Raw genomic sequence first — 15,209 nt, 5'->3', positions numbered from 1 at the left:
GATCGTCGGGGTGCTGGGATAATATACCAGGAGGTCACCAACCCAGGTAAATAGCTGAAAGTAATATGAAAAAGAAACAAGGCGGATGTTCTAAGGGTGGCCTGCTGGTATTTAGATGATTGTCCAATTACACACAAAAAACCTTATGTATAAAAATACATAACTTTTATTGTACAGCACTTAAAAATTCTTAAAAACATATAATTGGATTCATTATTATTATTATTATTTTCTTGTATGGGGATAGTGGTGCTTTTTTTCAAAAAGTTGTACAATGTAATCCCTATACATATGATGTATATTGATACATGTTTTATTTTTTAGATATATGAATTTTGTATTGAATGAACTGTCACAAGCATATTTGGCAATCTGAAGAAGTGGCATGTTACTGCGAAACGCGTAATTGAACCATTGCACTGGACAGTAATTCTTCCTTTTTCTTTTACAAAGGATTTTATTAATATTCAATCCAACAAATAAAGCCAACAGTTAGATGGTTACATTGTATGTTGATCATATACAAATCAGAGAAATATGCCTATTCAAGGCTCAGCGCCTCACAACAATTAAAGTCATAGAGTTACTAGCTGAGGCAGCTTAAGGACTCCTACCACAATATAGAAAATAAAAGTCATTCGAACATACGACTGAATTCAGCTAGGCAAAAGCCCCCCTCATATGGTGCACTAAGGGATTATTGTCTATACATATATATGTAGGTAGAAATACAATGTATAGAGAAGAAAGGCGCAATCACCATAACCATCCCAGCCAGGACAATGCCTGGTGGCTAGGCATCGAATAGGGTAAGGCAGAAAAAGCAGAGAATTGAAGAGACAGAGAAAGAACTAGAGGTAAAAGGGAAAGGAAAAGAATAGAAGAGTCCCACGGGGTGCCCACCAGAGGATTACTAAATTGAGAGAAGCTTGTTGTCAAATCTGGAAGGTTGGACACGGCAATTCAAGGTTGCCAGACCCGAAGAAAGTTTTCATGGGTGTCTGAATTTGGCTGTCAAATTCTCACTCACCATAATGTCGTTCATGCAATTTTTGACCACTTTGGAACTGAGTGTAGGGGTTTTCCAGGCCCTCACAATAGTTATGCCCCGTACACACGGTCGGATTTTCCGATGGAAAATGTCCGATCGGAGTGGGTTGTCGGAAATTCCGACCGTGTGTGGGCTCCATCGGACATTTTCCATCGGATTTTCCGACACACAAAGTTGGAGAGCAGGACATAAAATTTTCCGACAACAAAATCCGTTGTCGGAAATTCCGATCGCGTGTACACAAATCCGACGGACAAAGTGCCACGCATGCTCAGAATAAATAAAGAGATGAAAGCTATTGGCCACTGCCCCGTTTATAGTCCCGACGTATGTGTTTTACGTCACCGCGTTTAGAACGATCGGATTTTCTGACAACTTTGTGCGACCGTGTGTAGACAAAACAAGTTTGAGCCAACATCCGTCAGAAAAAATCCTAGGATTTTGTTGTCGGAATGTCCGAACAAAGTCCGACCGTGTGTACGCCCTATTACAGTAATTTAGTTGTAGTAAAAAAAAAGATGCGGGGCTAGTTGATGTTCTGGACGAAGCAATTCCGCAACTGGTTTGCAAAGAAGAGCACTGTTCAATCCATCATTCGAAAATGGAAAGAGTATGGCACAACTGCAAACCTACCAAGACATGGCCGTCCACCTAAAGTGCCAGACCAGACAAGGAGAGCATTAATCAGAGAAGCAGCCAAGAGACCCATGGTAACTCTGGAGAAGCTGCAGAGATCCACAGCTCAGGTGGGAGAATCTGTCCACAGGACAACTATTAGTTGTGCTCTCCATAAATCTGACCTTTATGGAAGCGTGGCAAGAAGAAAGCCATTGTTGAGAGAAAGCCATAAGAAGTCCCATTTGCACTTTGCAAGAAGCCACGTGGGGGACACAGCAAACATGTGGAAGAAGGTGCTCTGGTCATATGAGACCAAAATTGAACTTTATGACCTAAAAGTAATACAAAAACTGTGCATACTCTTTCTGTGTACAAAGTGCTACAAAATGTGCCTATCAGTCAATACATATTGATACAAAATAAAGTGCTACCAGTGCAAATAAAGTGCATTAAATGTTCTTATAGTGCAAAAGATAAACCAGTAAAGTGCATAAAAGTCCATCAAACACATATAAAGTCCCAATGGTGACTGAGCAACTGTCTCTATCCGTATGGAAAAATGGCTTCAAAAAGTGCTCCGTGCATCTACAAATACTCCACTGCAATCCACCATCTGTGTCCAGTGTCCATTGGCAGTGCACTCACTGCCAATGTGGACCCCCTAAGTATATACCAAGGTAGGTCACCAAGCTTCAAATTAGTGATGCATCGCCACCCAGGAACCATGGATCCGCTCCACTAGGTGGATGTGACATACTGTAGTACCAAAAGTCCCAACCTCTATGCGCTTTGTTACCAGGACATCATCAGGAGTAGGGATGAGCCGAACACCCCCCGGTTCGGTTCGCACCAGAACCCGCGAACGGACCGAAAGTTCGCACGAACGTTAGAACCCCATTGACGTCTATGGGACTCGAACGTTCGAAATCAAAAGTGCTCATTTTAAAGGCTAATTTGCATGGTATTGTCCTAAAAAGGGTTTGGGGACCCGGGTCCTACCCCAGGGGACATGTATCAATGCAAAAAAAACTTTTAAAAACGGCCGTTTTTTCGGGAGCAGTGATTTTAATGATGCTTAAAGTAAAAAAAAAAAAAGTGAAATATTCCTTTAAATATCGTACCTGGGGGGTGTCTATAGTATGCCTGTAAAGTGACGCGTGTTTCCCATGTTTAGAACAGTCCCTGCACCAAATGTCATTTTTAAAGGAAAAAATCTCATTTAAAACTGCTTGCGGGTTTAATGTCATGTCGGGTCATGGCAATATGGATGAAAATCAGTGAGACAAACGGCATGGGTACCCCCCAGTCCATTACCAGGCCCTTTGGGTCTTGTATGGATATTAAGGGGAACCCCGCACCCAAATTAAAATAAGGAAAGGTGTGGGGCCACCAGGCCCTATATACTCTGAACAGCAGTATACAGGCGGTGCAAACAAGACAGGGACTGTAGGTTTGTTGTTAAGTAGAATCTGTTTGTAATTTTGAACATTTTTAACGTGTTTAGCTCCAGCCAAAAAATCTTTTCTAAGCTTTTTGGAAAACATAGGGAAGGGTTATCACCCCTGTGACATTTGTTTTGCTGTCTTTCCTCCTCTTCAGAAGATTTCACCTCACTTTTTTGTCCCAATGAAAAATGTTTTTTGAAAATTTGGGTTTTTTTGTGGAACAAGGATTGGAAAGCATCAGTGGAAAGGAGAAATTGTTTTCCCATATTAACTCTTACAGGAGAGAATTTCCCTTCCTAGGGGTAGATTTCATCTCACTTCCTGTTGTCTCCTTCCGTTTGCAAGTAGGAGTCGTTTGTAAGTTAGATGTTTGAAAGTAGGGTCCTGCCCTATATACTCAGCAGAAATTTGGGCCTTAGGTGTTGCTGTGGCCACAACACTGTAAGCCCTCACAGGGCCCTGCTGTGAAATATTAGATCAAGAATTGTAATTACATGCCCCTGTTGAACAGGAGCTGAAAAATTAGGCCTTAGGCACTGGTGCTGGTGCCACAACACTGCAACCCCTCACAGACACTCTAGTTGGAACGCAGGAACGAGCCCTGCTGCAAATTATTGCTTCAAAAATTGTAATTACACGCCCCTGTTAGACAGGGGCAGAAAAATTGGGCCTTAGGCACTGGTGCTGGTGCCACAACACTGCAACCCCTCACAGACACTCTAGTTGGAATGCAGGAACGAGCCCTGCTGCAAAGTATTGCATCAAAAATTGTAATTACACGCCCCTGTTAGACAGGGGCAGAAAAATTGGGCCTTAGGCACTGGTGCTGGTGCCACAACACTGCAACCCCTCACAGACACTCTAGTTGGAACGCAGGAACGAGCCCTGCTGCAAAGTATTGCATCAAAAATTGTAATTACACGCCCCTGTTAGACAGGGGCAGAAAAATTGGGCCCTAGGCACTGGTGCTGGTGCCACAACACTGCAACCCCTCACAGACACTCTAGTTGGAATGCAGGAACGAGCCCTGCTGCAAAGTATTACATCAAAAATTGTAATTACACGCCCCTGTTAAACAGGGGCTGAAAAATTGTGCCTTAGGCACTGGTGGTGGCGCCCAGAACCAAAAATGTTCTTACAAGCTATCAGCGTGATGATTGAGGAGGAAGAGGATAATTAATCAGGGATAGTCACTCAGCATCAGCATAGGCAGTCTTTGAAGGGATCTGAGATTTCAAAAAAAATTATTCGGTTACATCAGCATCAGGTGCTTGGTAGCTGGTGGTGATCCAAGACTCATTCATTTTTATGAAGGTCAGCCGATCGACCGAGTCGGTGGACAGACGCACCCTGTGATCGGTTACCACGCCTCCAGCAGCACTGAATGTGCGTTCCGAAAGAACGCTGGATGCAGGACAGGCCAGTAGCTCAATTGCATACTGTGCAAGCTCTGGCCAGTGATCCATCCTCAAGACCCAGTAACCCAGAGGATTTTCGGTGGGAAAGGTGTCCAAGTCTGATCTTGCCCCTAGGTATTCCTGCACCATGTAAAACAGACGCTGGCGATGGTTGCTGGAACCGATCATACCTTGGGGCTGCGGACCAAAAAATTGTCTGAACGCATCGGTCAGACGGCCACCTTCTCCACCGCTCCTTCTTTGACTGACCGAAGCCTCAGCAACACGTTGTCCAGAAACAGGAGTTTGTAACCTCCCAGTCTCTGGGAACGCGTTGCACAGACCTTTCTGCAAGGCCTCCCGAAGATGTTTCATCCTCTGCTCCCTCTGCGATGGCAAGATAAGGTCTGCAACCTTACCCTTGTAACGTGGATCAAGGAGGGTTGCCAGCCAGTATTGGTCCTTCTCCTTGATACCACGAATACGAGGATCCTTACGCAGGCTTTGCAGGATCAGGGAGGCCATGCAGCGTAGGTTTGCTGAGGCATTCGGTCCGGAGTCCTCTGGGTCACTAAGAACGACATGGTCCGCAGCCACCTCCTCCCAGCCACGTACAAGTCCATGTGTTTCTTGGGACTGATCCCTTAAAGACTGCTGCTGATGCTGAGTGCCAGGCTCCACCTCCATACTGACACAATCTTCCTCCTCCTCCTCCTCTTCCTCCTCGTCCTCTTCCTGTGTGATCGGCGGGCACGCAGGAACACTGTCTGGATAAAGGGGGCCTTGAGAGCTAAGGAAGTCCTCCTCTTCCTGCCTCTGTTCTGCCTCAAGTGCCCTGTCCATTATTCCACGCAGCGTGTGCTCCAACAGGTGGACAAGGGGGACAGTGTCACTGATGCATGCACTGTCACTACTCACCATCCTCGTGGCCTCCTCGAATGGTGACAGGACAGTGCATGCATCCCTGATCATGGCCCACTGGCGTGGGGAAAAAAAACCAAGCTCCCCTGACCCTGTCCTGGTGCCATAGTCGCACAGGTACTCATTGATGGCCCTCTGCTGCGTGTGCAGCCGCTGCAGCATGGCCAACGTTGAGTTCCACCTGGTGGGCATGTCACAGATTAGGCGGTTCTTGGGCAGGTTAAACTCCTTTTGGAGGTCCGTCAGCCGAGCACTGGCATTATATGACCGGCGGAAATGCACACAGACTTTCCTGGCCTGCCTCAGGACATCCTGTAAGCCCGGGTACCTGCCCAAGAACCGCTGCACCACCAAGTTAAGGACGTGAGCCAAACAGGGCACATGGGTCATTTGTCCCTGTCGGAGGGCAGAGAGGAGGTTGGTGCCATTGTCGCAAACCACCATTCCTGCCTTAAGTTGGCGTGGCGTCAACCACCTCTGAACCTGCCCCTGCAGAGCTGACAGAACCTCTGCCCCAGTGTGGCTCCTGTCCCCCAAGCACACCAGCTCAAGCACCGCATGGCATCTTTTGGCCTGCGTACTTGCGTAGCCCCTTGAACGCCTACGGAGCACCGCTGGTTCCGAGGAAGAGGCCATGGAGGAAGAAGAAGAGGAGGGGGTGGAGGAGAGAGGTGTGTCACAATCAGCATTTTGGAGGCGTGGTGGTGGAACAACCTCCAACACTACTGCACCTTGTCCTGCATCCTTCCCAGCTGCCAGCAGAGTCACCCAATGCGCCGTGAAGCTTAGGTAACGTCCCTGTCCATGCCTGCTGGACCATGAGTCAGCGGTAATATGCACCTTACCGCTGACCGCCCTGTCCAGCGAGGCATGGACATTGCCTTCCACATGCCGGTAGAGAGCCGGAATCGCCTTCCGTGAGAAAAAGTGGCGTTTGGGTACCTGCCACTGAGGAACCGCACATTCCACAAACTCACGGAAGGGGGCAGAGTCTACCAACTGAAAAGGCAGCAGTTGAAGTGCTAGCAATTTTGCCAAGCTAGCATTCAACCGCTGGGCATGTGGATGGCTGGGAGCAAACTTCTTTCGGCGGTGCAGCAGCTGGGGCAGGGAAATTTGCCTGGTACAATCTGACGTCGGTGTACCAAAAGCAGATTGCCCACAAGTACTTGGCTGTGACACACCTAATTTTACACCTTCATTCCTCTCACTGCAGGTCTCAGAGAGGACTGAAGGTCTAGTGGGGTTGGAAATCTCAGCTGATGAGGAGCAAGGAGAGATCCTCTTTGTTCTTTGGTGTGGGTCTTTTAGATACGCTTGCCAACGAACTGCATGGCAGGTCAACATATGTCTGGTCAAGCATGTGGTACCCAAGCGGGAGATATTTTGGCCACGCGAGATACGCTTGAGACATATGTTGCAAATAGCAGCGGTGCGATCTGATGCACTCGTCTCAAAAAAGGCCCACACCAAAGAACTTTTTGAATAACGCGCAGAGACTGCAGCGCCCTGCACATGTGGAGCTTTGGGGTGTGATGCAGTCAATGTGCTGCCCTTAGGCTGGCCCCTGGAGGGCATCCTGCCTCGTTGGTGATGTGCTGCCGCCTCCTCCTCCTCCTCCTCCTCCTCCTCCTCCTCCTCTCTCCTATCAGGCACCCACGTTGAGTCAGTGACCTCATCATCCCCTCCCTCCTCATCACTGGAGCAAACCTGGCAGTATGCTGCAGCAGGGGGAGCATGACTGCCAGATTGCTGTCCTTCTTGGGCACCCCCTCTGTCCGCGCTCATGTTACTGCCTTCATCGAGCTCAGTATCGTCATCAGAGCCTTCCAAACGCTGGGCATCCTCCTGGAGCATGTACCCAACACTGTGGTCAAACAGTTCGAGGGAATCCTCATGAGGACATGGTGGAGCTAGGGAAGGAGTCACTGATGACATTGAGCTGAGGGAAGAGGCCGCTGCTTTGCCAGACAAAGCACCCTGGGCATGGGTGAGAGAGGATGAGGAGGATGAGGACGGCTTGGTCATCCACTCGACCAAGTCTTCCGCATGTTGCGGCTCAACATGGCCAGCTGCCGAAAAAAAGGCCAAGCGTGTCCCATGGCCACGTGCTGATGAGGATGCACCGTCTCCACGACCAGCACTAGACACAGAGCCTGCTTGCCCTCTCTTATTGGCTTGTGACTGTCTGCCTCTCCTTCTTGGCCTTCCAGACATACTAATGGCCTGTAGCTGCACTAAGCTGGGATAGAACACCTGTAATTTTCTTCAAGTAGCTTTATATACTGTAACCAGACAAGCCTGCCTGTCAGTAGGAAGATAACAGGAACGGATCTAGCTGAACACTGTGAGCAGGACGCACTGTACTAAATGTAAATAGTCTAGCTGCCTGACCGTGGTACTAATAGGATCAAATAGAACACCTGTAATTTTCTTCAGGTAGCTTTATATACTGTAACCAGACAAGCCTGCCGGTCAGTAGGAATTTAACAGGAACGGATCTAGCTGAACACTGTGAGCAGGACGCACTGCACTAAATGTAAATAGCAGGAACGGATCTAGCTGAACACTGTGAGCAGGACGCACTGCACTAAATGTAAATAGTCTAGAAGATAACAGGAACGGATCTAGCTGAACACTGTGAGCAGGACGCACTGCACTAAATGTAAATAGTCTAGAAGATAACAGGAACGGATCTAGCTGAACACTGTGAGCAGGACGCACTGCACTAAATGTAAATAGCAGGAACGGATCTAGCTGAACACTGTGAGCAGGACGCACTGCACTAAATGTAAATAGTCTAGAAGATAACAGGAACGGATCTAGCTGAACACTGTGAGCAGGACGCACTGCACTAAATGTAAATAGCAGGAACGGCTCTAGCTGAACACTGTGCGCAGGACGCACTGCACTAAATGTAAATAGCAGGAACGGATCTAGCTGAACACTGTGAGCAGGACGCACTGCACTAAATGTAAATAGCAGGAACGGATCTAGCTGAACACTGTGAGCAGGACGCACTGCACTAAATGTAAATAGCAGGAACGGATCTAGCTGAACACTGTGAGCAGGACGCACTGCACTAAATGTAAATAGCAGGAACGGATCTAGCTGAACACTGTGAGCAGGACGCACTGCACTAAATGTAAATTGCAGGAACGGATCTAGCTGAACACTGTGAGCAGGACGCACTGCACTAAATGTAAATAGTCTAGAAGATAACAGGAACGGATCTAGCTGAACACTGTGAGCAGGACGCACTGCACTAAATGTAAATAGCAGGAACGGATCTAGCTGAACACTGTGAGCAGGACGCACTGCACTAAATGTAAATAGCAGGAACGGATCTAGCTGAACACTGTGAGCAGGACGCACTGCACTAAATGTAAATAGCAGGAACGGATCTAGCTGAACACTGTGAGCAGGACGCACTGCACTAAATGTAAATTGCAGGAACGGATCTAGCTGAACACTGTGAGCAGGACGCACTGCACTAAATGTAAATAGTCTAGAAGATAACAGGAACGGATCTAGCTGAACACTGTGAGCAGGACGCACTGCACTAAATGTAAATAGCAGGAACGGATCTAGCTGAACACTGTGAGCAGGACGCACTGCATTAAATGTAAATAGTCTAGATAGAAGATAACAGGAACGGATCTAGCTAAACTGAATACAGTGTATATATATATATGCAACACCTGGGATGCATATATATACACAATACACTGTAAGTGCAGCTAACTGACTGACTGTTCTGCCTAATCTATCTAACTCAAATCAAATGACACTCTCTCTCTCTCTCTCTATCTCTCAGCACACCGGAACACACACTACACAGGGCCGCCGTGCAGGCGGCCTTATATAGTGTGGGGTGTGTACTAAATCCCCTGAGCCATAATTGGCCAAAGCCACCCTGGCTTTGGCCAATTACAGCTCTCTCTACTGACGGCGCTGTGATTGGCCAAGCATGCGGGTCATAGTGCATGCTTGGCCAATCATCAGCCAGCAATGCACTGCGATGCCGCAGTGAATTATGGGCCGTGACGCGCCACACGAATTTAGCGCGAACGGCCCATAACGTTCGCAATTCGGCGAACGATCGAACAGCCGATGTTCGAGTCGAACATGGGTTCGACTCGAACACGAAGCTCATCCCTAATCAGGAGGCATCAAAATACTAATATACAAAGCCATTTACAACTTTCCCCCAAGCTACTGTACATTACTATCCTTGTCTTAAAGTATGAGCAACACGGTGAGCTAGTGGTTAGTACTTCTGCCTGGCACCACTAAGGTGCTTGGTTTGAATCCCAACCATGGCACTTGTTGACTGGAGTTTGAATTTTCTCTCTGTGCCCGCTTTGGTTTTCTCCCACATTCCAAAGACATGCTGGTAGGTAAATTGGCTGGTCCTAGTATGCGTAAATGTGAGTTAGGAGCTTTAGATTTTAAGCTCCTGGAGGACAGGGACTGATGTGAACGTATAATAAATATGTAAGGTGCTGCGTAAATTCTTAGTGCTATATAAACACCTGTAATAAAACAAATAAATAATAAATATTGCCCAAACTTGTCTTTTCTTCCCAGACCTTTTCTGTGGAAGGCCCTACCCCAATCTGTCTGTCTATTTCCTACTTTGTTGCCTTTAGGTGATCCCGAACACTCATGTCTTTAGGGAAGGAAGGAAGGAAGAAAAAGAAATAGGGTGCATACTGCACTCTTTCTTTAGAATACCATAATGCTTTGTGATGCCATTGTCATTGGTGGTCCTAAATCAAGAAATTGTGAAAAAAAAACATGTAAATCACCAGTACACAAATCTAAAAAAGTAAGATACAATTGACCCCAAACCTATATATTTTATCCAGGGTGGATTTGATTTAAATCAAGTCGATTTGAGTCACAATTTAAATCCATGATTTAAATCACTAGTAAAAAGGCTTGATTTAAATCAACTCGATTTAAATTATAATTTTAAACCACTTCAGCTCCGGAAGAATTTACCCCCTTCCTGAAAAGGCCATTTTTTGCGATACGGCACTGCGCCGCTTTAACTGACAATTGCGCGGTCATGCGATGTTGTACCCAAACAAAATTTACGTCCTTTTTTTCCCACAAATAGAGCTTTCTTTTGGTGGTATTTGATCACCTCTGCGGTTTTTATTTTTTTGCGCTATCAAGAAAAGAATAGCGTCAATTTTGAAAAACACAATATTTTTTACTTTTTGCTATAACAAATATCCCAATTTAAAAAAAATAAATAAAAGTTCTTCATCAGTTTAGGCCGATATGTATTCTTCTACATATTTTTGGTAAAAAAACCAAAAAAAAACGCAATAAGCATATATTGAGTGGTTTGCGCAAAAGTTAAAGCGTCTACAAAATAGGGGATAGATTTATTTTATCTATCTATTTTATTTATCTATTTTTATTTTATTGTTTTACTAGTAATGGCGGTGGTCAGCGATTTTTATCAGGACTGCGACATTGCGGCGGACAGATCGGGAACTTTTGACACTTTTTTGGGACCACTGACATTTATACAGCGGTCAGAGGTAAAAATAGCCACTGATTACTGTATAAATGTCACTGGCAGGGAAGGGGTTAACACTAGGGGGCGATCAAGGGGTTAAATGTGTTTTCCGTAGGTGTGTTCTAACTGTCAGGGGACTGGACTGACTGTGGAAGGAGACGTATCATTGTTCCTACTTAGTTTACACACACACATGACCCTGTTCTGCCTCTCGTGCCCACGATTGCTCGTGGTCGGCGATCATCGCGACCATCGGCCACGAGCATCTGCACCCCCGCAGTGCAGCGGGCGCGCCTGCTATCCTGATCCCATGAGCCGAGTATAGCTATGACGGTTCGCGGGATCGTGCCGACCTGCCGAAGTATAATGACGGTGGCTTGTCGGCAAGCGGTTAAAGAGCAACTGTCATCTCTGACCTGTTGACTCTCCGACTGTCTCATTCACTTTAATGAGGGACGTGGCGGCAGTAGGTGAGTGGATGCCGCTAACAGGCATCGATATAATGGGCAGACTCACTGACTAATTAGCAGATGTGAGTTGGTAGGAACCATCACCAATATCAATTTTCCTGGTGACGTTGAGATTTGCATATAGGCACACCAAGGATTACAGGACATCTGTTTTTGGATGTTTAGGAGGTTTGATACCAATACATATCTACTAATAAAATGCTTTACATGAAAATGACTCTTCAAAAAGAAGCAGTCATAATAATCAAATAATACAAAATAGCAACGCTGACCAAAACGTGACCAAATAAATGTAAAAATGAAAAAAAAATCCAAATCAATGACGTGGAAAATAAATAAACAGTCCATATAGCACATAAAGTGAGTTCTTAAAAATAACACCTCTTGACGACAGTGTACCTCCACCAAATAAATTGTGCGCTTACCAGAAGGCAAGCTTTAAGGAGCCTGTGACTAATTACCCAGCCAGGGCCTTTATCCAAAAGGAAGATGGTTATCCCCCGCTAGTATATGGAAGGAGCCTGTAATGAGCACCAAATAGCCTGGAATACTCGAGCATCAGCCACCAAAGAGCAAATTCAGGTGTTACCCAGAAAATTTAAAGAGAGACTCCATAGTGTATACCGTACCACAAAGGATTTAATGGAATAAAAAGAATGCACTTACACAAAGGAAGATAAAAATGATTGTAAAAAACAGCTGGCCAGCAAGCGAACACCCGTCCACTGAGAAAGTGTGATGACGTCAGCATGTCCGCCTCCCTACATGCGTTTCGTCACAATCTGACGTCGCCTCGGGGATCAGGCGAGGCACTGAATCATTGCGCTAAATAGCGTAACGACGGAACCACACCTCGATGTGAGTCTTGGGAGGCAGGAACCTGAACGTTCTTTAAAACCTTAGAGATAATATATAGATATATAGAAAAACCTTTATGAAAACATTATCTACGGAACAAACCGCAATCTGACACGTGGCATGGGAGGGACTGAGAGCACTATAATGATATAGTAAAAATAAGGCAAATTAAGTTATAATAGTCGGATGGTGCCCTAAAAGAAATTAGGATATTTTATACCCAAAATCAAGGGGATTCTGTATAATAGGTAAAAAACACTAGACTAAAAGCGCCCAAAACCGACTTACATCATACATAAAGGGGATTTAAAAACATATGACGAAAACACCCATTTAGTAAAAACCTAAGAGGGAAATGGATAAGTGGTAAGACATAGTGCGTCCATATCCCTTATCCATTTCCCTCTTGGGTTTTTACTAAATGAGTGACATCAGTATTCACTCTCGAACAAGAATCTTAAGTATCTGACACTTCCGGGTGTATCACCATGCCGGCCACTATGTCCTTACTGTATTTCTGCAGAGCTGTAGTGATGGACCAGAAAGCATCAAAAACTATAAAACAACTGTCTGCAGGTGGCATCTATCCTAACAGGGTGTGTGGACTTGATGTGATGGGTCTGTTATACTTAAATTCTATTTATTATTACTCTCACATCATGGACCGCACATCAAGTTATTATCAAAAACCTTAAAATTTCATTTTTGTAGAAGAACTTCTTATGTATCCCATCCATCTTGGCTTTGTTAAATATTATGGCAGCTTTATTCAAAATAACAACCTCATCTTAATCTTTTTTTTCTCTCAATAAGGGCTTATTGTATAAATGTAAAATTACAAAATTGTTATCTTAATCTAAACTAATCCCATTTTTACAAATTTCCCCAATAACCTGGATTTCATTTCCAACCAAAGGTTGTCTAAACCAGTTTCAATATATCTATATAATTGTTAAACTCATATTAGAAATTAATACTCATTATTACTTAATTTTACTTAATTTACCTTTTTTAAATGCAGTGTTTCCACTATCAAAGGATATTCAATTTGTGTAATACACAGTTAAATGCAACCTTCATTTTACCATGTTTAGAAAACAGATTCAAAATAATTGTGATCACATTGTTTACCATTAGATTCGTTAACCCGGCACATGTTTTGTCTAAAAAACTGGAATTGGCATGGTGTCCTTCCAGCTTATCACTAACCTCTCAGGGACATTCTTTCAGGAGAGCACAAAGGAGGGGGTCACATCTGCGTACATGACACACACAAGCAATAGAACTAAAGGTCCCAGCATTCGCACACACATACACCAATATCTCTCTAAAATCGCTTACTTTTTCCCATTTGTACACAACACATGCATATTATTCTCTCACTTTCTTTTAACTCTCATTAATATTTTCCTGCCTAAATTCTGCATTCCTTATTTTGTTCAAATATCTTTTATATCTAGCTTCTATGATCAGACGGGGAGCCAGAGTGCTCATCCCATCTTCCCTCTCTGACAACATATAAAGTATTCTGTTTTAATTCTCATTTCTCTGTTTCTGACTCTAATAGTTGTAGTGCCTGACCCCAAATTCATCCCACAACTTAACATGAAAATGTCCCTTTCTGTCTAGTGTTAATGTCACCCTTGATCCATCCTGCTCACATAGATAGCTGTTTCTTTAGCTATTTACTCTGCATTATTCTTAGTCCCTGTGGACTTTGGTAACCCAGTTACCCATTGTGGATCCATGTCCACTCTAACCATTAATCGAGGGGCTCAGTATAGGCGGAACCGCACCTTTGGTTCATATATAGCGCTCCTCTTGCGCTGGCCATTTTTGAGGGTCTCTTACCCTTCATTCCCTTACTTAATTCAATGCCCATAATGACTGGCCAGTCTTCTCTCTTCTCTACGTGTGCCTATACCCTCTTGCCTCTAAACTACTTTATCTAGCAGATTTACTACATATACCTGTGAACAGCACTATTCTTCCCTTTCTTATCTATAACACTCCAATGGACAATAGACAGGGACAACATAACATATAACCACCAATCAATACAGTTCGATTAAGGGGAGTAAAAATAGGTACCCTTTGTCTAGAAAATGCCTTACCGATCAAGGAAGTCTGATAGCTCAAATGTAAGCAAAAGGCTTACCTCAGCCGGCTGATTATCAGAAATTCCCGGATCGTCTCAAGCTCCTTGTTTCGGATACTCAGGGTCACCTGGAATCCTCTCCTAAGGCAAAGCTCACCATGCTGACTCGGTTAAATTGATGATAGGCAACTCCTATCCTCATATTGATTAGTGGTTCCAAATTAATAATAACTACTGCAGTAGGGAACAGACACAAAAGATACGCTCAGCATCTTTCCAAATTACTGTTCTGCTTTATTATGACGCAATTGAAGGTTTTTATGCACATGATTACGTAGGTATCACATTAATATTACAATTGTACGTTTATGGTAACAAGGGGCGTTACATAGGCAGGCTTATTCTAATCAGGACTCAAAAGAATGTAAACATTTACTGAAAACATTATTAGTGCTGTGTGCACAGTGAGGGCAATGTGCAATACATACAAAATACAATACAATTATATACAGAACTTACAAATTTCCATTACAAGAACCAAGTATCATTTTGTGGTGCCAAGTAATTTGTTAATGAAAAGCAGTAGAATAGATCCCCTGCAGCCAGCAACAATAGGACCCCCAGCAACAACAGACCCCCACAAGCAACAATAGATCCCCCAGCAGCCAGCATCAGGAGACCCTTCCCTCAACAGTAGATCCCTCCCAGCAATGATTGCCAACCCCCTGCAACATAAAGAAATCCCCCACCAACAACAAAAGATTAACCTGGCGACAATAGATCTTCACTAGCAACAATAAATCCCCATCACCAAC

Source organism: Aquarana catesbeiana, linkage group LG02 (assembly GCF_042186555.1).
Source record: "Aquarana catesbeiana isolate 2022-GZ linkage group LG02, ASM4218655v1, whole genome shotgun sequence".
Lineage (NCBI taxonomy): Eukaryota > Metazoa > Chordata > Amphibia > Anura > Ranidae > Aquarana > Aquarana catesbeiana.
Note: the sequence above shows the minus strand (reverse complement) of the source record.